Source organism: Aotus nancymaae, unplaced genomic scaffold (genome assembly GCF_030222135.1).
Source record: "Aotus nancymaae isolate 86718 unplaced genomic scaffold, 86718_ANA_hifiasm-v0.15.2.pri h1tg000020l, whole genome shotgun sequence".
NCBI lineage: Eukaryota > Metazoa > Chordata > Mammalia > Primates > Aotidae > Aotus > Aotus nancymaae.
In genome coordinates this window covers 51190310-51214562 of record NW_026988432.1, presented here as the reverse complement: position 1 = coordinate 51214562, position 24253 = coordinate 51190310, and positions in this window count along the sequence as shown.

Below are 24253 nucleotides of genomic sequence, written 5' to 3'. Positions count from 1 at the left end.
GTTTCATAAAATGACCAAAAGTTGATCAGGACCACAGTCATCCTATCGGGGTAGCATAGGAGCCACCTTCTACCTCATTAACACTGTTTATCTCATATTGTGTTAGCATTCATTTTCAGTAATATGATATAAGAATGTAATGATGTATAAGTGTTTTTTAATGTCGTGTAAGTGAAAACAGGTGGGTAATTTACCATGGGCTCCATGCAGATTGGAGCTGGCATTTCACAAAGAGAACACTGAGCTTTTTTTTTTTTTTTTTTTTGGTAAGTTTTTTTTAACCCGGGTCAGATTTCAGCAACCATGGTTTTTAAAGTCACTTAGTCATGTCCATGTGAGGCATGACACCACAGATCTGTGGACCCAAAGCAAAAATCAAGAGAGTATTTTACCAGGGTTGAATGCCTCAACCAACAGCAAGCATGTTTATATCGTAAACCTCTATTCAGTATGGAAGCAAAGAGGGAGAGAGTGGTTTAAACAAGGTATCACAGGTATTAAAAGAAGCCCATATTTAGAGTACAGGCCGCTGATTAGAAAACTGGCCCTGCCTATATATTTGGCTGCTGAGCTAATGGGCAATTCTTGAGGCAGAAGTCAACAGTGTTACTTTATGAGTCTTGATGAACATTGGGTGGCATTGATTAATCCCTGCTTTTTCCAGGAAGTTAGAAAGAATGCGTATACCTCTACATCTTTTTATAAAAGACTCAGGTTACATTCCTGTTGTCACCATTATTATCAAGATATCAATAATCCAAATTAATTTCATCATCATCAATACTAGCTGAGCTAATAAATCTAGAGAAGCCAGGTGTCTTCGTGCCTTTTTCTAGGACGAGTGTTACTCAGCGTCTCCCATGACTATTTGCTGATGAAAGGCTGTAATAGATTTAATAACATCTGAGAAAGGGAAGAGCTAATTTTGTAAGTGAAAGTGAGATTCTTCTTTCTACTGCAAACATTTGTAGAGACAGCACTTTTTATTTTCCAGATTTTCTATTTTCCCATTTTAATATTGAAATAGAAAAAACATGTTCCCCACCAAGTGCATTTCTGCAGCCTTGTTCTGTGTCTCACTTTGCCTGTCAGCCTGTGATTCTACATTCCAGAATGCCCTGCGGGAGAAAGAAATTGTGTCCAGATGCAGCCATGGGAATGGAATTTCCCATACCTTGAGAGTGACCTCCAATTTGACCTTAAAATTAAAAACTTGTTTGTGAACTCCTGAGAGGGAAAAAAGTATATAACAGTAGCTGCTGTTTAAAAATATAATTGGCAGGCATAGTATAGAAACAACACGAGTCAATCATAGGCTCCCTTAGATCCCAACAACTCACAGCCCAGATTTCCTGTGTTTTGCTGCCCATGAATGGGTGAACCACCCGTGTCAACATCCAGGAGGGAAAAGAACTATTCCTTTCTAATCCCCATTTGCACTGGTAATTTTTCCCCAGTGTTTGTTTAAGAACTGGCATCTCTCACTCATTCAGTCACAGTCTGAGAATTTGCCATCAGGTTCATTTGTGCTTAAGAGCACAGATTGGAGCTTTGGCACTAAAAAAGGCTTGAGTCTCAGCTCTATCATTTGCCAGCTGTGTGACCTCAGTTTCCTGATCTGTAAAATCATGATAAACAGTGGTACAGTAGTCCCCCTTATCAGTAGGGTATATGTCCCAAGATCCCCAGGGGATACCTGAAAACACAGATAGTACCAAACCCTATCCTATGCATACATACCTATGATAACGTTTGATTTAGAAATTAGGTAAAGTAAAAGATCAACAACACTAATAATAAAGTAGAACAAGTATAACAATATACTGTAATAAAAGTTATATGAATATGCTTGCTCGCTCTCAAAATACCATAATATTTTCAGACCATAGTTGATGTTAGGTAATTGAAACCACGGGGAGTGAAACTGCAGATAAAGAGGAACTACTGTATATACCTAAGACAATTGTTTTGAGAAGGAAAGATTATATATTGGTACCTCATTTCACTAATAGTCTATGTCATGAATTTTTCTTCTTAAAGAAACTGCTGAATGACTATTCCTTATGATTAAGAGAGCTTTTAGATGCTGTATCCATTTCTGCCCTATGAGAAAATGATGAACAAAAAGCTATGTTACTAATGCTGTCAACAATAGATCACATTTCACAGTTTACAGATATATTCACATCACATTATTTAATCCTTGCAATAATCCTATTATTATTCTTTGAATGGCTATATTGCCTGTATTGACCAGATGACATATTACTACCTCTATTTATGTATAGGGAAGTAAAGTCCAAACATTGTAAGTAACTTATTCAAGTTCACATATTGTCTGTACAACTATACTATGGATTTGAGAACAGCCCTGCCTTAGGAAGTCCTTTGCCATTTCAGTTATCGCAGGTAGACAAAATAAAAGTCTTTGTTGGGAATTCTATTTTTTAATTTTTATTATTTATTATGATTATCATTTTGAGATGGAGTCTCTCTCTGTCGTGCAGGCTGAAGTGCAGTGGTGGGATCTCGGCTCACTGCAACCTCCATCTCCTGAGAATAGTTCAAGCAATTCTCCTGCCTCAGCTTCCTGAGGAACTGGGACTACAGGTGCATGTCACCATACCTGGCTAAATTTTATTTTGTATTTTTAGTAGAGATGGGGTTTCGCCATGTTGGCCAGGCTGGTCTGGAACACCTGGCCTCAACTGATCCACCCGCCACGTCCTGGATTTGCCTCCAGGATGTTGCAATTGATAGGAAACATTAGAGTATATAATTGCTTGACTTGTTTCTTGCTCTACTGAAATTTCCATTTTATTGAAAATAAAGAAACCTTAATGTAGTCTAGCCCAGAGAGAGTAGATATTCCTAATTTTCCAGAGAGAATAGATTATCCTAATTTTCCAGACTCTAAAACAATAGTTTAATCTCAACTAGCCAGGCAGCCAGCCACAGCCAATGGGCCAGGTTGGTTACCAACTCAGGTGCAGCCAATCCATTGTATGGCCAATCACAGTGTCTTGTTCAAGAACTTAAACTAATAACATAGGCATTAAGGAAGTTGGATGCTGAGTCAGGCTACCATCAGAGTAACAAATAAAATCCAAGGACTCCTGTTGATGAGATCCTAAAATGTGCCCTGCTTCTTATCTGTCTTTATGATAAATCCCTTTTACTTAAACTAGCTGATTTGCAACAAAACCATCTTTGAATCAGAGCTCATCAGCTGAAGGAATCAGCTGGGAGGGAATATTGTGGGCTTGAGGAATCAGTGGAGGGTTCCTTAAAGAGTCAGACAAAGCGAGTGTGGGTTGTAGGAGTGAGCCACCATGCCCAGCCTTGCTGAGAATTCTAAACTAATTATCTACCACTGATAATCAAATCAAAGCCTAGGCCATGAATGGTCTATCATCCTAGTGACCAATAAATATTTCCATGTCAACCAAGGAAGCATTATTATTCAGCATCAGTGTTTGTTTGTTTGTTTGCTTCTTTGACGTTCTTGTATGTTGTACTATTTTGTGATGGTTTGCTAAAAGCTGGATTTGTGGTTTTTGTTTTCTTCTTTTGCCTCAATAAAGAACTGTTGGTGGACTCAACTCTTCACCAGTTGACATAGTCCAGCATAGCAAAAGATCAAGTTATCTTGGGTTGTCTAAGTTATGAAAAAAAAAATTGCTTTTGGCTTACAAAGTGATAGATATTAGAGTTTTCAAAAGATTGAAAGAGTTGTTTCACGTGGTGTATTTCATGCTGCTTAATAACTGCTTTAACTTGCTGATGTAGAGCTGAATTTTCCTAATATCCTGTTTAACTGAGGACTAGCTATGTGTCCAGAATGCTGCAAGAAACTACGAAGCATATTTTCCTCTTTAAATAACACAACATGATTTCTGCCACAAGGTGCTGAAAATCTAGCAGACATTAAATGTCTTCCAGACACTTTCAAGAACAATACAAGACAAAATATAATTAAATGTTACATTGTGTTTTATAACTGCCAACACTCCAGGAGTTAGGGAAGCCAACAGTGGACTTCAACAGCCAGGGAGGGAGACAGGAAGCCTCTCCTGGTTTCACCTGCTCCATTCACCTCCTAGTCCAGAAAGGGAACCCTATTGTTCTGAGGGAACCTTCAGGAAAACCCCCAAGGGGTCCATATGGAACAAATCTTTCTTCATATAGGAATAGCCAGATGAACATTGTCTTTAAATGAACGGCCTCAAGGGAACTACCTTCCTTCTTGAAACACACCTAATTTTCTGTACTCAGGGAGAAAGACTAGCATGTAAAAATCCCTTCTTGCAGTTTTTTTTGTATATTATTCTTTAATGCGATTAGAGAGAAACTTATCTCTTTACATTCCAAATAAAGAAAAAGAATATTGTAGTGAGATTTCACCATGGAGGGAGATTGTAATTAAATCTTACACCACCCCAGAATCCTGCCCTTAAGAAGATAACAAAATAACACCACCATCCCTCTTTTTTGTTGGGAACAGGAGTAGCCCAGTACAAATGCAGAAACTCGCCTCTAGTGCCAAGGTAGCCTTTCGGTAGTCTGCTTCCAGTCATTGGAATAGTGCCCAAGTCCAAGGAAAAACGAACATTTTTTCATTCAGGCAGAGGGTGAAAAACAGTAGAGTAATACTTAGATATTGCTCAGAGGGTGCATTTGACAGGGAACGCAGGTTATGTGATTGCTTGACTTGTTTCATGCTGTACTGAAATTTCCATCTTATTGAAAATAAAGAAATCTTAATATAGTCTAGCCCAGAGAGAGTAGATTTTCCTAACTATCTACACTATAAAACAACAGTTTCTTTAATCTCAGCCAGCCAGCCAGCCAGCCAGCCACAGGTGATGGGCCAGGTTGGTTACCAACTCAGGTGCAGCCAATCCATTGTATGGCCAATCACAGTGACTTGTTCAAGAACTTAAACTAATAACACAGGCATTAAGGAAGCTGGATGCTGAGTCAGGCTACCATAAGAGTAATACATAAAATCCAAGGACTCCTGTTGATGAGATCCTAAAATATGTCCTGCTTCTTATCTGCCTTTATGATAAATCCCTTTTACTTAAACTAGCTGATTTGCAACAAAACCGTCTTTGAGTCAGAGCTTGTGGCTGTCTGCTGAAGGAATCAGCTGGGAGGGAATATTGTGGGCCTGAGGAATCAGTTGAGGGTTCATTAAAGAGGGAGCCAAAACTGATGTCCATATGGAGACTCTTATCATGTTGCTTTTTATTTATTTTATCGCTATTTGTATTATAATGGTAATATATGTTCATTGTAGAATCTAGAAAAGCACAAAAGAGAAAATAAAAATAACATGTACTCCAAGTACTAAGGACCACTATATTTTGCTATAAATACATCTAGTCATATATATCACATTGTATAAAAGTGGGATTGTGATGTATATACTATTTTAACTTTTTTCACTTAATTTTACTTGAACATATACTGAATTGCTATATGGTATTTCATATTTCTTAGTTTCCCTCCTGTTGGACATTTAGGCTATTTCCAGTTTTTACTAATAGAGGAAAACCTAACGTAAGCATCCTTGTAACACTATAGAAGTATTTGTGTATACCTCTGATTATTTTTCCCATAGAATAACCTACCAGAGGAAAATCCATTTCTCAACAGACCAAAGGTAAGCTTTAAGACATGCTAAACATTAAAGCAAAGAAAGAAAACATAATAAAATTATCAATAAGTTTGGGCTTATAAAAACGAGACCCTTTATTTCCATTTTTGCCTATACCTGAGGACATGCCCTGCTGTCTAGCTACAAATCTGATAAACGGGGAGAATAATTGGCCTCTATTATATTTGTTGTACAGCAGCAAGGAGTTGGGGGATTTATATTAGTCTTTGACAGTCTAAAGGTACCAACAAATATGGAAGGCAAGTATATAAATGTGTCCATTTGAAACTAGAAGGTCTGTGAGGCCCTATTCCCAGAGGTCCCCTTGGCTTTGGGATCTTTCCTCATGTCACTAACATGCTCAGCACCAACTCACGTGCAGAATCAGGCTTCAAGAGAATGAGAGAAAATGAAGAGATAATCCAATATGCCTTTAAAAACCCCCCAATCTTTTCATTTTATTTAGGTAAGAAATTTTTTAAAGATGAATGCCATTTAAGCTTATTAAGAAGCTTATTTGTTCTAACATAACACACAAAAACACATTGGTGAATTATCAAGCTGACAATGCACTTAGTAATGAGTAAGGATTAATGTCTTTGCAGAAATGTGATTCATGAATAAAAACTGGTGCAAAATTAAACTCTAGACATACACAGTCATTTGTAATCTTTAAAAAGACTGTGCTGAGCTGTGAATTATTTTTGCATGGGACTGAGGTAAGAGTTATGAAAATATGAGGTGAGAAGAGGTATTAGGGAGTTAGATTTTTTTACCCTTAGGGCCATACTTAAAGCCTCACAACCAGCTGGGTTGCCACAGCTTGCTGTTTGCTGTCCAGCCTCTGGCCTTTAAGCTAGACCATCACAACCACCTAGAGGTCAGCAGCAAATGCCTCTGTATTGTTTATGTGCCTAGATCTTCCCTCTTTATTCCCAGTCTATTTTTCCAGCACGATTTCCACCAAATTCCAAAGTCCTAGTAATTGCTATGGTTTAAATTGTGTCCCCACCAAAGTTGTTGAAGTTCTAGCCCCCAGAACCTGTGAATATGACCTTATTTGGAAATAGGGTCTTTGCAGATGATCAGGTAAAGATGAGGTTGTTAAGGTGGGCCCTAATCCAATATGACTGTGTCCTTATAAAAAGGGGTAGTTTGGCACAGACACACACACACACACACACACACACACACACGGAGAATGCCATGTGAGCATGAAGGCAGAGATTGGAGTGATCCTATGAGCCAACCCAAGAACACCAAAGATTGTCAGCAACCCACCAGAAGCTAGAAGAGGTATAGAATAGATTCTCCCTTGCTGCCCTTAGAAAAAACCAACCTAGTCAACACCTTGATTTTGGAGACCTTCTAGCCTCCAAAATTATGACATGATTAAGTTTCTGTTATTTAAGCCACTTGGTTTGCTGTGCCTTGTTAGGCCAGCACTAGCAAATTAACCCAGTATGCGTAGTGACCCTGACCCTGACTTTGTCCTATGTACTCAATCTCTCCAGGGTTTAGCCCCTACTTCTCCTAAAGGATGCTGATTTTCCACCTGCCACCCTTGTTTCCTAGACCTAGCTCCCAGGAACCCATTCTTGGCTCGGCCACGAGGCCCTTATACTCTTGCCCAGCCATGTCTTGCCTTGTTATACAGGAGAAATTTAACATTGACACTGTAAGATATATAGCCCATACTCAGAGTTTCCTCACTGATCCCAAAATATCCTTTATAGCCGGGATTCTCTTTTTTGGATTCAGGATCTAATCAGAGATCAAATATTACATTTGGTCAGTATGTGCTTTAGTCTATTCTTCATCTTTTATGATAATGACATTTTTGAAGATCTCAGGAAAGTTGTCTTTTAAAAAGTTGCCTTGTAATCTATATAATTGTTTTCTCAAGATTATGAGTCTAATTAGACTCATAATCTTGAGAAAACAATGATATATTTTGACAAAATTATTACATAGATGATGCTGTATATCCAGAGGACTCACAGTAACAGCATGTTTAGTAATTGGTCACTCTAAGTTTTCATCATGTTAAAGTGATGTCCACCAGACTTTTCAATTGTAAAGATACTGTTTTTACTTTCTGGATAATAAATAATAGATTAGGTAGTACTTTGAGATTTTGAGGATTTTTCTCAATTAGATTTTACATATTTTTTTAACTCTTAAATTTAAAATAATTATAGATACACAAAACATTGCAAAAGATATATACGGCAAGGCCCTATGCACCCTTGACCTTGCCTTTTCCAAAGTGAACACCTTGCATAGTGATAGTCCACTACCAAAAACAGGAACTTTTACATTGCTACCATCCACATACTTTATTCAGATTTCATTAGTTTTATAAGCACTCATTTTTATGTATGCATCTACGTCATTCTATGCAATTTTATCAAGTGTGCAGCTTCATGTATCTTTCACCACAATCAAAATCTAAAACTGCTTTATTACCAGAAGACTCCCTCATGCTACTCCTTTGTAACCACAGCCACCACCACCACCACCCATCCCTAACCCGTGGTGACCAAAACGTTCTCCATCTCTATAGTTTTGTTATTTCAGGAATGTTATATAAATGGAATCATACAGTATGTGACCCTCTGGGATTAGTTTTTTTTCACTCAGAGATCCATCCAAGTTGTTGTGCCCATCAATAGTTTGTTGCTTTTTTGTTGCTGAGTGGTATTCTATGGTAAAGATGCACCATCACAAAACGGTTTCTCACATGCAGGGATAATCAATCCCTCCTGGAGTCAGTTTGGAAGTGCAAAATTAAGATGTATTTAATGCAAGTATTTCCTCACTATATCCATTTCCATATTTAAAATGTGAATCTCAAGATTGTGAAACTATGAAAGAGTGGATTGAAGATTCGGTCCTGAAGTTTCCAATTACAGTTCTTGTATTTGCCTAGACTTCCATATTTACTAAGCACCTATTACGTACCTCCCTATTCTAGGTACAAGAGGTAGAAAAGCAAAAAGACATAAACTGTCCTGAAAGTTGACAACTATTCAAATATAGCAGCTATGTGAACAAAATTTTCTAAATTTGGTGAAAAGTAGAAAGCCACAAATCTAAGAATCTCAATGAAACCACTGAAGGGTAGAGAAAACATAAGAAAAATGATACCCACCAAGGCATATTCTAATTACTGAAAGCCAATGGTAAAGAAAAAATTCTTAAAAGTAGTCAGAGAAAGATACACAGTGGAATGAAAGAATGATAGATTTTTTTCAGAAACCAATCAAGTTAGGAAAAGAGCAGTAACATCTTGACAGAACTGAAGAAGAATAAAAAGACTATAAACCTAAACTTCTATTCTCCTCCAAAAATCTTACAAAAATGGAGATGAGAAACTTCTGTTTCAGATCAATATGGAGAAATGAGAACCAGATTTGCCATCCTACCTAAAGCACCTACACATAAATCTTAGAACTACAAGTACTATGAGAGACGAAGAGGTACAAAACATAATAAAGGTATCAATTCATCAAGTAGAAATAGCAAAATTAAATGTTCATATACTTAATAACACAACTTCAAAATACATGAAACAAAAATTGATGAACTGAAAAGAGAAATAGAGAAATCCATAATTTATTGTTGAATAATTCAATAGTCTTCTTGCAATAATTGGTAGAGTAAGTATACAGAAATCAGTAAGAATATACAACTAAAAACACTATCAAACAACTTGACTTGTTGGATATTTAGAGAACCATTTCTCCACTAATAACAACAGAATATAAACCTTTCTTTTCAAATGCACATAACAAACCATATTATCTCAATATCTCATAAATCAATATCTCAATTTTTAAAATATTGGAAACATATGAAATATGCTCTCTGACCACAGCAAATTAAGTTAGACATCAATTAAAGAAATATATCTGAACATTTTCCAAATATTTTTAAACTAAATAAAACATTTTCAAATAACTCACTAGTCAAAGAAGAAATAAAAATATAGAAATATTTTGGCCTGAACAAAAAAATAAAACTTGGCATCAAATTTATGGAATATGGCTATAACTATCCTAGGGCAGAATTTATAGCAATAAATTCTCAGAAATGGAGAAACAGCTCGAATAAAATATCTGAGTTTTACACATAAAAAATGAGAAAAAGAAGAACAAATTAATCATCTCTGTAGTATACTAAAGGAAATAAAAAAGATAAGAGCAGAAATCAATGAAATAGAAACCAGAACAATAAAGAAAATCAATAAAAGCAAAAGCTGTTTCTTTTAGGAGATAATGAAATTGACACACCTCTAGATTGATAAGAAAAAGAAAGATAAAAATGATCAATATCAGAAATCACTGCATCATAAGGGATTTGAAAGCATAATCAGGGAACATTATGGGCAACATATGCCAATACATTCCACAATGATATGGGCAAACTCCTTGAAGACCCAAAAATACGTAAAGCATGCTTATAATTCAATATTAATAAGAAAACAACCTAAAAGAAAAAAAATAGTCAAAAGATTTGATTAGCACTTTGATAAAAAAGACATATCCTGGTAAACAAGCACATGAAAAAAATCTGTGTGTGTGTTTTTGTGTTTTTTTTTTTTTTTTTTGAGATGGAGTTTCACTCTCATTGCCCAGGCTGGAGGGCAATGGTGTAATCTCAGCTCACTGCAACCTCTGCCTCCTGGGTTCAAGTGATTCTCCTGCCTCAGCCTCCCAGGTGGATGGGATTACAGGCATGTGCCACCACTCCCAGCTAATGTTGTATTTTTAGTAGAGACAGGGGGTTCTCCATTTTAGTCAGGCTGGCTCAAACTCCCGACCTCAGGTGATCCCACCGTCTTGGCCTCCCAAAGGGCTGGAATTACAGTCGTGAGCCACCACGCCCAGACTTAGAAAATGTTTAACATAATTTCTCAATAGTCAGTGAAATGCAAATTTGAACCACAAAGAGATATTAGCACACATTCCTACTAGGATACTGAAAATTGAAAAGTCCCACAACATCAAGTGTTGATTGGGGTTTAGAGAAACTGGAGCTCTCCTACAATGCTTATGGGAGTACAAAATGGCATACAGACTGTCCCTGACTTATAATGGTTCTTCTGATTTTCCAACTTTGCAATGGTATGAAAGCAATATGCATTTAGCAGAAATCATACTTTGAAGTTTGAATTTTGATGTTTTCCCAGGCTAGCAATGTTTAGTTTGATACTCCTAGTAATTCTTAGCAGCAGCAGTCGGCAGCTCCCAGTCAGCCACATGATCACAGGGTAAACAACTGATACTCTATATTTTTTACTATTTTCAACTTTGGGGTATAAACCCATCGTAAGTTGAAGATCTCTAGTATTTATTTACTTGAGAGAAATAACAATATGTCCAGACATGTATACAAAGTTTGTAACAGCTTCATCCATAATAACAAAAAACTGGAAGCAACTCAAATGTCCATTAATTGGGAAATGAATACACTAATTGTGCCATATCCACATAAAGAAGTATTACTTATCCATAAAGTGCAGTGAACTTAATTGTGGTAGTGTTGTGCAAACCTTTTTTTGCACATATGTCAAAACTCATCAAATATTACACTCAAAATTGATGATTTTTGGTATGTAATTTAATACCTCAATAAAGCTAATATATATAGGTGCCGATATAGAAAAATATTAATATATAAGTACATGTAAATACAAGTGTATTTGGAACTGAGGAATGAATTCAAAGCTAAAAGTGTAGATTTGTAAGTCCAAAGCAAGGACAAAATTTAAGCCGTAAGTTTTGCAGAATCATGAAAGGAAGGCATGGTTTGTAACATTATCACCTTTTACAGATAAGGAAACAGGCTCACTTTTTTTTTTTCTTTTTCTTTTTCTTTTTTAGCCAGGGTCTCACTCTGTCACCCAGGCTGGAGTGCAGTGGTGCAATCTCAGCTCACTGCAACCTCTGCCTTCCGAGTTCTAGCAATTCTCCTACCTCAGCCTCCTGAGTAGCAGGGACTACAGGCATGTGCCACCATGCCTGGCTAATTTTTATAATTTTTGGTAGAAACAGGATTTCACCATGTTGGTCAGGCTGGCCTTGAGCTCCTGACCTCAAGTGATCTACCTGCCTCAGCCTCCCAAAATGCTAGGATTACAGGCATGAGCCACTACGCACTATGTCAGGCTCACGTTTATTATGTGATTTGTCTGCAGTTATACAGCTATTTTTAAAAGCCACAACAAAGATTCCATTATTCTAATGATGATATATGTATATTATGTATAATCTATATATACAATAGAATTGTAAAGGAATTGCTAAGTTCCATCTATTAAAAAGTTAGATCAGCATTTACTTACCTTTTGTAACCCACTCAACTCTTTTCATAAAGCACAGGCAGGAAGTAGTGACCAAAGACCCTTTCTGTCCCACAATATTCATTTTCAATGAATATTCTTCTTACTCACATAGAAATATACAAGCATAGAAACAATACCTGGACACTCATCAAACGGCCAAGTAATTAGATGAGTATTGATTGGTGGACGGGGACAAGGAACGTAAGGGTAGAAATGTGAGAATAATGAAAGAGGCACATGAAAGATTGAGGATGGGTGTTGTGACCAAGAAAACCTAGAATTTCCATGATCCTAATCATCCATTATTTTGTCATTTGATAGTTAAATTTGCGGCCTCAAGGTCCTTTTAATGATGAACTTTGGGGGCTGCATTTGCATGTACAGACATTAATAAATTCCTTATTCTAATTAACCAAAAATTAACACAGATTAAAAAATAAACATTAACTTTCTATGACCAAAACAATTATCATGGATCAGGAAAAGAAACTACATAAAAACATTAGCTTAGCAGACAAAGGCATGTCTGCTGTTATAGATTTGCAAACAGCATTCAGCATGGATTAAAATGCAGGCAAAATGAACACACACGAAGAATGTGATAAATTTTTATGTAAGTATAATTTTATTCCAGATAGGCAACAATTCTTTTTAAAAATGAAATGACTTTAAAAATCTAGCAAAGGAGCTGGTAATGAGTACACAGCTTCTCATATTTCTTTTGAGAAATTAAATTAAACCATTTTTCATTTTGATGGGCAAAAAAAAAAAAAAAAAAAGTCAAATGCCCTGAAAACAATAGCATTTTTGGTTTTTGAAACAGTAAGCAAGGTCCTTCTCATTTTCCACAAAGATTCACTCCCTGAGTGTGGCTCTGTCATCACGGAATATACGTGTGTTTTTATGGCTGTTATAAACCCATGAATTCTAGGGCTTATGACAGAGAGACTAAACTGCCTTTAACAATGGTGGCATGAACAGTAACTCTAGATAGTATATGCCATACTGCACAAAATAGATCATAATATCATCAAATTGGATATCAGAAGGGAAACTTCTATATCTGTAAATATTAATGAAAATGGTAGGCTTCAGAATCACCATAGTGGTTGCTGAGAAAAAAAAAATCAACCTAGAAACAATCTTATGATTTGAAGAACAGATCATCACAATGGAACTATACTGCTTCAAATCCCCATGGTATTTGAGGTGGGGATTGGGCAGGGGGTAGAAAAGAGAGCCTTGAGTAAGAAATGTATTCACATAACTGGCTTTATAGATGTTCAGCAGTAGCACCTTGCCATTCCTGTGGCTCCAGCCTGTTATATATTGTCCTACAGAAGGAATTCTGGCAGTCAGCTTGTGTGGGGTGTAAAGAAACATTTATGAAATCCTAATTGAAGCATACAGTGATTCTCCTAGGGAAAATGTTTTTTTAAGTTATAACCCAGAGGGAGGCAGGGTGTGGGAAAAGGAGGGATAAAATGGAGAATTGGGGAAGAGATGGCAGGGGAAAAATTTCAAGATTTCCTACTTCATGCTGCGGCTGTCTTGCTCCATTACTTCCTATGATGAGCAAGAGTGTTTTAGGGGCTGTATTTTCTGCAGCAGGTCAATGTTCTCCGTAAAGAGAAGCAACAGGAAGAGGGCAATGGTTTTGTGCTGTGAAGGAAAAATACAGAAACCCGTTAAAGGGAAAGACACTGAGAATAATATTCCTTAGGATCTCTTCCCTCCTGTAGCTTTTTTGTACTTGCCAAACATTGTTTCAAGGACAAATAGTTGTCCTTTCACGGCATGCAACTAAAGGAGCTTGGTATTTTGACTGGAGGGTTGGTGGGAGAGATTTATTTTAGTTTTGTAGCTATAAAAAGTGTACTTGGCTGTATACACAATTACACATTGTTCATCATTTTTATATGGGACACCAACCATTGGTAATGTTTTCACTCATGAGGGCTCAGAGACAAGGCTACTGAAGAACATACAGTGAGTAGTTACTGGAATAGGCATATGAGAAAGCAAAATAGAAGTTCAATTTCAGAAAAGATTCAATACCCATGAAATAAACTCAGGTAATAAACATAAGGAAGGAGGAAAGAGTAACATTAAAAAGAGGAAAGAGTTGATATAAGTATTGCTCTAAGGAGACTCCACCAAGGTAGATTCTGGAAGAACTAAATGTTACTAACAGTCTTCAACTTGAGAGAAATCAGTTAAGATAGCAATAATATTTGTCTTCATATTGCAGTTTTCCTCTAAGGATCTCCAAGCACCTCACATATATACTGGAAGCTAAGAAGTTCTGACAATGGTAGCTGCTAAACATCTGAACCAGTTGACAAGGGAGGTTGAAACACCTATTTTGAAAATCCTTCAAACAGAGTAGCTTCTTATTTATCCAGAATTGTTATAGGTCATTGGTTTCCGAGCTATAGCTTTCATCAGAATTGCCTGGAGGACTTGCTAAAATACAGATTTCTGGGTCCACTCCCAGAGTTTCTGATTCAGTTGGTCTGGACAGTGGGATGCGCTGGAGAGTTTGCATTTTTGACAAGTTTGGAGTGAGGCTGATAGTGTGGATCCAGAGAACATACATTGAGAAGCACTAGTTTAGGCACAGCTCTGTCTAATAATGGCAATAACCACCATCTGCTGAGCTCTAATGATGCACAGGCCATGTGTACTCTATTAGGTGGATAGCACTTTTACCCCCATTGTATTGAGAGTGGAAAAAGGAAGAAACTGGTCAGGCAGGAAGTTAGGGTAGGTCCTCGGTTGAATTCTTCCAAGAATTCTGCAGGCACAGATAAGGGAACTTGCATGAAAGGCTTGCCTAAGACATGCCCACAGCTGTAGAGATAAGAAAGACTACACGGTTACTTGCCCAGACATGCCCACAATGGAAAGTTCCATTCCCCCCCCCCGCCCCACACACACACACGGAGTAAGGAGAACAAAGCAATACGGAATAACTCAAGCTAAGAACCCACATGTGCACTAGAAGGATGGGGTGGAGCTATCAGAAATTCACACTTTATGCAAACCATATGCCCAATGCCCAGCCCTCACTGGTTTCTTATAAAAGCCTTTGCATTCAACTGTAATAAGGGTAATCCTCTTCCAGGGCCCCTCTCTGCAGTGGAGAGCTTCCTTCTTTCACTTACTAAACTTTTGTTCCAACTTCACACACAGTGTCTGTGCTCCTTAACTTTCTTGGTCCTTAGACAAAGGCCTAAGGATACTAACTCAGGCAACAAGAGACGACTATATTGTGGTGTATTGGCAAGACTGTAACGGTACCAAGGATGAATGTGAAGATGAGAAAAAATAAACCATCACTCAAATCACTCAGCAATAGGGGCAGCACTGGTGTCTAGACATGAGTTGGCCTGAATTCGAGTCCTTCACTCTGAGCTACTACATTGTGCTGACTAGTGATGGGATATGAATAGTCTCTAGAAAACTGATTGTATATTTCAGGATATAAACCATACAAGATGCAGGAAAAAAGTCCACGCACAAAATATAAAGAAAGTAAATTTTTTAAGGTGTCATAGTATTTCAAACTCACTTCAGTATGTAAGACCCCATCTTTACTATATTAATTAGTTATGAAGTATGCTGCTGTTACCCAAATATCAGCTGTCCCTTTGTTCTTGTTTCCAAGCTTCTCATTCTTGGTACCACCAAAAATAAAAATCCACTGGTACAAAATCACGTTAGAGTGATGTAGATTCTTTAGAGAATGGAGGGAAAAGCTCACCATGTCCCTCATCATCTTCCACTGAGCCCTCAGCCCCATTGCTCCTGTCCCCTGGATTCTTTCTTTCTCCTTCACATATGCAGAATCCTTTTGCCTCCTTTTAATATGTGAGGCTTTTTCCTTCCTGAAAACTGGGCACCATGCAGGTATCCCCAGATCCTGGAGGCTGCTTTCATTCCATATTAGGTTCTTCTAAAATGGTCTCCCTACAAATACATTTTTATGTCACCTTCTTGACATAAAATGTTCTCCATGTAATTACATAGAAAACTTTTAAGAAAGTTTCCAGTAATTTCAAGTGGAGAGTTTAAACACCGTAGACATGTACTATCTACATGTAGCTATTGAGTACTTAGAAAGCATTCAAATGGCAATGTGCTGGATTTTTAAATCACACACTGCATTTCATAGACTTAGTATAAAAAAAAGAATATAAAATATTTCATTAATAAGTGTTTACGTTGATTCCATATTGAAAGGATAACATTTTAGATATACTGAATTAAATAGGATATATTACTGAAGTAAATTTTACCTCTTTTTATGTTTGTTATTGTGACCAGTAGTACACTTAAAATTGTATATGTGGCTAGCATTATATTTCTATATATAATATACATATTTCATAAATATTATATTTTATATAAATATAATGCTAGCCACATATACAATGAAGTATTGCTTAATATGTAAGTTGTAGATTCTAAAGAAAACACAACAAACTGACATCTGGAGAATATGTAAGGCTGACTTTTTCTGAAAGAAAGTGTGTTGAAAAGTCATTCTTTACCTGCAGAATAACCGAGATCTACTACTTATCTCCACACAGCAAATGTCAACGACTCTGGTCTTTAAGAGCTTCAGCTATTGCTGACCTGAGCACTTGACACTGGAGTCAACATTGGAGCAGACAAGACTGTAACCTCAGGATAATTCTTCATACATCTGATATTGCACTTACGTTATGCTTTACAATGCATAGCGTTGTATAGTATCTGAAGAATGAACCAATGAATATCAAGTATCTTCCTCATTTAGACTGTAAGCATTTTTGGTGGCAAGATTTATGCTTTTTATTCATTTTTCTTCATTGCACAGTGCCTTATGCACACCAGGGGCTCAGCAAATATTTGTTGAAGAAGTGACAGCATGAGAATACTGCCAAGAAAGAGAGTGGGTGAGGAGGTGAAGACCCATGCCACCTGGGACTATTTGGTTTGGCTAACCACAAACACAGTTCAAATCAACAAACACACTGAAGAGGGCTCAGCCTCATCATTCTTAAAGCCACAAGTTGGTGCTCTGGTTGTACCTTAATTAATTATGAAATGTTTGATTCGGCCATTTAATGTTTGTGAAACTTTCTCCATGCTGCAATTTCCATGGCAGGAAATGAGTCCAGGGTGCATTTTTTCGTGAAAAATTTCTGCAACCAAAGAAGAGACTTGAAACCTAAAATATCTGTGATTCCCTTGGTGCTAACTGCAAAGAAAGGACACTCAGGCATTTAGAAATGTAAGGATCATCAACTAGTTAGCTATGAACAATCTGGTCTAAGCTACATGGAGAATTTTCACAGATATTTACAATCCTTCTCCTCTTCTCTCTTTGCATTTTCTCTTCATTCTATCCAAATTTAAAGAATACATTTGCACAAAAATAGCAAAAAGGATGCATTTTTTAAAATTGAGGTTTTTACTTAGCAAAGCAAGAACACAAACAATTTACAAGAATAGGAATTACAGAAAAAAATAGTTATAGGTTCTACAACAAGCTGGCCAAATGTGTGTTTCAGGCATCAGCAAATGCAGAACAACAAAAAGGTTCTGTTTTGTTTTGTTTTTTTAAGAGTCTGATGTTTCAGATATTTTCAAAGGATCATTCAGGTAATCATCATTAATAAAAAACGGATCAGAATTATTTATCATTATTATTCTGTGGTTTATTGTTTTTTATTTTGAATTAAATATGATGAACACCAAAACATTTTTGTTTGTTTTGTTTTGTTTTGTTTTGAAAAAGGGTCTCTCTGTGTTGCCCAGGCTAGAGTGCAGTGGTGTGATCTCAGCTCACTGCAACTTCTGCCTCCTGGGCTCAAGCAATCCTCCAGCCTCAGCCTCCTGAGTAGCTGGGGACACCATGATTTTAACAGCACATAGATCTTAATCTGGACTTCAGAGAGTCAAATTATAAAATGATACATTAGCCACACTTGCAAATATTGTGGGTTAATTCAGGGTCTCCACAGTGCAACTTTTTTCACTGAAGTAAAATGCACACAGTTATCATGACACCAAACCCCCTTAAAGGTGTTTTTCTGTGCATGTTAGGTTGACCCCTAGGAATCCATGGTTAAGATTGTTAAGTAGCATATATTGTTACCATTAATTTTTAATTTTTTTTCTTGCATATAACTGAGGAAAACTGAGATCATAAGCAAGATCCTGTGACCATAAAAATATCTGTATCCACAATGGCTGAACTAATTTACACTCCCACCAACAGTGTAAAAGTGTTCCTATTTCTCCACATCCTTTCCAGCATCTGTTGTCTCCAGATTTTTTAATGATCGCCACTCTAACTGGCGTGAGATGGTATCTCAATGTAGTTTTGATTTGCATTTCTCTAATGACCAGTGATGATGAGCATTTTTTTATATGTTTGTTGGCCTCATGTATATCTTCTTTTGTAAAGTGTCTGTTCATATCCTTTGCCCACTTTTGAATGGGCTTGTTTGTTTTTTTCTTGTAAATCTGCTTTAGTTCTTGGTAAATTCTGGATATCAGCCCTTTGTCAGATGGGTAAACTGCAAACATTTTTTCCCATTCTGTTGGTTGCCGATTCACTCTAATGACTGTTTCTTTTGCCGTGCAGAAGCTGTGGAGTTTGATCAGGTCCCATTTGTCTATTTTGGCTTTTGTCGTCAATGCTTTTGGTGTTTTGGTCATGAAGTCCTTGCCTACACCTATGTCCTGAATGGTTTTGCCTAGATTTTCCTCTAGGGTTTTTATGGTGTTAGGTCTTATGTTTAAGAGGACCTAGAAATAGAAATTCCATTTGACCCAGCAATCCCATTACTGGGTATATATCCAAAGGATTATAAATCGTTCTATTATAAGGACACATGCACATGAATGTTCATTGCAGCACAGTTTACAATAGCAATGACCTGGAACCAACCTAAATGCCCATCGATGATAGACTGGACAGGGAAAATGTGGCACATATACAGCATGGAATATTATGCGGCCATCAAAAACGATGAGTTTGTGTCCTTTGTAGGGACATGGATGAACCCGAAAACCATCATTCTCAGCAAACTGACACAAGAACAGAAAGTCAAACACTGCATGTTCTCACTCATAGGTGGGTGTTGAGCAATGAGAGCACATGGACACAGGGAGGGGAGCACTACACACTGGAGTTTGTTGGGGGGAAATAGGGGAGAGGACAGTGGGGGGTGGGCAGGTGGGGAGAGATATCATGGGGAGAAATGCCAGATATAGGTGAAGGGGAGGAAGGCAGCAAATCATACTGCCACGTATGCACCTATGCAACAATCTTGCATGTCCTTCACATGTACCCCAAAACCTAAAATATAATAAAAAAAAGAAAAAAAAACATCTGTATCAGGAAGATTTTTAGGGTAGTCAAAGTATTCTGTATGACACTATATAATGGTGAATACATGTTATTATACATTTGACAAAACCCATAGAACATACAAGAGTGAACTTCAGTATAAACTATGGACTTTGGTTATAATGGTGGGTACATGTTCACTCATTTGTTGTAACAATGGTACTGCACTGATGTGGGGTACTGATGGCGGGGAGGCCATGTGAGTGTGGCGCAAAGGGGTTAAGCGGGAAGTCTGTACTTTATACTTAATTTTGCTGTGAACCCAAAACTACTCTAAAATATAAAACCTATTAATTAATTAAATATGTAATCCATCGTGCCTTGCTTAACCACAAAGATATGTTCTGAGAAATGTTCTTCGGTGAATTCATCATTGTACAAACACCATAGAGTGTACTTACACAAACCTGAATGGCATGGCCCAGTGCACACCTAGGCTATAGTGACAGCCTGTCACTCTTAGGCTACAAACCTGTACAGCACATTATTGTACTGAATACTGTAGGCAACTGTAATGCAATGGTATTTGTGTATATAAATGGAAAATAAAAAATGGTATGAAAAATTTTTTTAAAAACACCTGCATAGGACATTTACTATGAATGGAGTTTGCAGGACTAAAGGTTTCTCTGGGTAAGTCAGTAAGTGAGTGATGAGTGAATGTGAAGGCCTAGGACATCGCTGTCCACTACTGTAGACTTTATAGGCACTGCACACCTAGACTACACTGAGTTTATTTTTAAAGCTTTTTTCTTCCTTTAATAATAAATTGGAGATAGCTTACTATGACTTTTTTCCTTTCTAAACTTTTTATTTTTCAAAACTTTTTGACTCTTTTACAATAAAAATTAGCTTAAAACATAAGCCATTGTACAACTATGCAAAATAATTTTTATATCCTTATTCTATAAGCTTTTTCTTATTTTTATTTTTGTTTACTTTTTAAATTTTTTTGTTAAAAGCAAAGACACAAGCACACACATTAGCCTATGCCTACATAGGGTCAGGATCGTCAATATCACTGTCATCCATCTCTGCATCTTGTCCCACTGGAAGGTTTTCAGGGGCAATAACATACAAGGAGCTGTCATTTTCTATAATAACAGTGACTTCTTCTGGAATACCTACTGAAAAAGCTGCCTGAGGCTGCTTTACAGTTAACTTTGTTTCAATAAGTAGAAGTATACTACAAAATAATGATAAAAGTATTGTATAGTAAATATGTAAACCAGCAACATAGTCATGTATTATCAAGTAGTGTGTACAGTACGTAATTGTACATGCTATAATTTTATTCAACTGACTTTCAATGTAGTAGGTTTATTTACACTAGCATCATTACAAACATGCGAGTAATGCATTGATACAGGACATTATAATAGGGCTATGATGTCACTAGGCCAGTTTCATTATCATCATACGGGGGCCATTGTTGTATATGCAGTTTTTCATTGTGTGATGCATGACTGCACACACACACACACACACACACACACACACCAGCTCAAAACACACTTCCTACTTAGTAGGAGCTTTCTGTCCTAAAAATGATGATGGAAAATGGATGATATAGTATTGAATATCAATCAACCCAAGAAAAGAAGACATCCTATTTCACAGATGATGGGATTAAAAAAGCAATCTTAAGAAGGAAAGAGAGAGAAAGAGAGTATGGGAGTGGGAGGGAGGAAAGAAGGGAAGAAAGAGGGTCCTATTGAAATAATTACCATGGGAAATGGTCGCCCTAAGGTTTTGCCATGCTGGCAGTGGGTGTATATGGCCTTGCAGTCTAGTTGTGGGAGATGACGATTGCTATCCATCGTAAGGTCCAGTATGACAGTATTAGCCGTGTCATAGCCACTCAGAGAATAACCCCAGACTAGTTGAGATTAACAGAATGAACAAGGCATTAAAAAACCAGTCAGAAAAAAGAGCATTTAGAATTCTGCTTACCCACAGGAAAAAACAGACTAAAAATACAAAAGAACAAAATAATAATAACAGTAGTAACAAGAATTTGGATCCCAGACATCAGCAACAAAAATCTATACAAATCCATTATCAAGAATAAGTGCACTGAAATAGAGGTGTTTGTACCACTGCAGGGGATAATTTTTTAAACCAGCTGTGAATGGATTTTTTTTGTTGTGTGTGGGGGGTTTTTTTTGTTTTTTGTTTTCTGGGTTTTTTTTTTTTTTTTTTTTTTTTGCATAACGAGATGATCTCAGGTAAGGGAAATTTTAGGCTGAATGTCAAGAAAAAAATTCCTGACTGTGAGAACTATTGGATTACAATGTGGTCTCTCAAGGGAAGGAGCAGAAACACCATCTGCACTGCTCTGGGAATAGGTTTGTTAGTTAAATTGTACTCCTTTTCTTAGTTGACTGCTTGACATTTCAGCAACAGAGCCAAATAATTCATGGGTCAACTAAGAAGAGTACTTATTATAATCATCTTTTAAAATCTCCACCAACAGCAGTGAATTAGGAAAAAAATATAGTTGCTATTTTATTCTATGTGATAAAGGCTGTCAGGTTTTTACAGTATGAAATATCTTCTTCAATACCCTTGGATTGCTTTTTAAATGATCGCTGATATTCATAAAAAAAGAATGCCCTGGCATTGCTAAGAAAATAGCATTTGAGAATTGACTCAAAATAATGAAGAGGAATTGTGTCCACTATTTGCACGAAACTGCTGGTAGGATCGTAGCCATCACTTAGATGTCAAATAATAACCTTGCTAATAATAAACTACATTAAAGCCAACAACAAATCAAATGATTTTTAATTCTCATGGAGGCAGAAAAGAAAAAACAACAGTTAAAGTAAAAGAAGGCTTGCAGACAATCAATAAATTAAGGACTGCAGATTGTGACATTATTATCCTGTAAATACTCCTTAGTGATTCTTCCAGGATCTCTTCAAACAAAGAAATAGAAAATTAACACATCCCATCCAATATTAGTACAGAATGAATTCAATAAAGGTGAGATACTAGTGCTCTCAGGGCCTGGGGCAAATTACTGTGTGCTCTCGTCCTCTAACATCTTGAATAAAGTTAGACGTGGTCATCAAGGACAGCCTTGAAAGGCAAAAGAAGGCAAGGAGAATTCCAAAATTAACAACATGCAATTTGGACACTGTACAAGGCAGATGGCCCCAACTCCCCATATATATAACGCTTAGGTAGTTCAGGCACTTGTGTCACCTCCTTTGCCCTACCTGCCACCTGTCTGAAGCTCCAGCCAGGGGAATCTCTGAATATCAGTGATTTTCAAAGCATCAAAAGGAAGAGAAGGAGGATAATATACATATATCTAAACATGTAGAGGTTAACTATGAGACCCAATCTTCATGTTAGGGCAATGTTCCTCAATCACTGAAACTACTATAGAAACAAGAGCAGAAAGGACATACAATCCTCATGAATGTATCAAAAATTACATTAATTGCTGTTAAAATACCTTGCTTCTTTCTATTGAAAAACCCAAATAAAGATGAGAGTCAATTATACAAAAGGAATATACATAAGAAACCATAATGAAATAATTCTTCAGATACATCATCAGCATTGGGTTAAAAAATAGCAAGATTATATTAAACCATATAACATATATACAGGTATGTAAAAGCACTTATAATACTAGGTCTGAAACAGATATCTGATATCATCTAATTCAGCTTCTTTACAGATAACCAATATTGACTAAGTAAAGCTGGGAGGTGACTGAAACCAGACCAGAAATGTCCAATTACAGTATCTTGAGATGTCCTTTCTCTTCATAATACAGAGAAATATATTTGAAGCCTTTTAGTTAGTTAACTCTATACCAAGACACTACTCTAGGCACAGAGAATAGAACTGACAAGCAAGATAGACACAGTTGCCCTCACTGAGTTTACAGTTTGGCTGGGAAGACAAATAATTAAATAAAAATAATAAAATGTGATATGCATTATGAAGGTAAAGTCTAACATATGTTAGAAACCTAAACTCATTTACAGATCAGGGGAAAGCCTTCAAGGAAATATAAGTTGAAGCCGAAAGTATAAGGTAGAAAATGTAAGAAAGTAGGGACAAAGAGGTGTCCTGGACGGCGGCAGAGGCCTGTGGGCAAGGGGAAGGATTGTTAAGTAGGAGACAGAAATAGAGGGGTGAAGAGCGAGGAAAGAGAAGACCAGGCAGAGGATGCTGAGACATGAGTCTCAAGAGGTGAGTAGGAAGGCCTGGAACGCCGAGTGAGAGTTTAGGATGGGGAGTGGGAAGCCACTGAAAAGTTTTAGTGGGAGAATTTAAATGATTCTATTTGTGTTTTGGTGTCATCAGTCTGGCTGCATTGTGAAGAAATGGTGGAAGGGGAAAAGAGTAGAGACAACCATGTTGTTGGCAGGAATGGGATGAGATAATGGTAGCAAAGATGCAATGAGATGGATAGGTTTACCAGGTGAAATGGGGGGGCGTTGTTGACTGACTGGATATGGGATCAGTGAGGGGATGGAGAAAGTCAAGACTTTTTCTTAGGTTCAAAACATGGGGAAATGCAGAGAGAAGACTGCCAAGAGCTATGTAGAAATTTTGTGTGTGAGTGTGTGAGTGTGTGTGTGTGTGTGTGTTGAACTTGAACTTAAGATGTTAGAGAAATGATAATCCTGTACCCAAAGCTGCAAGGAATTTCCAATGCATAGCCCGTTATACACCACCAACATCACATGGGAAAGATAATAAAACATGGAGACTGAAAACATTTTACGAGACTTTTGGAAGAAATGCAAATTTCCTAGAAAGATATTTGCAATCAGAAGCAAATCCTTGGGCAGATGGAGTTAGGAGA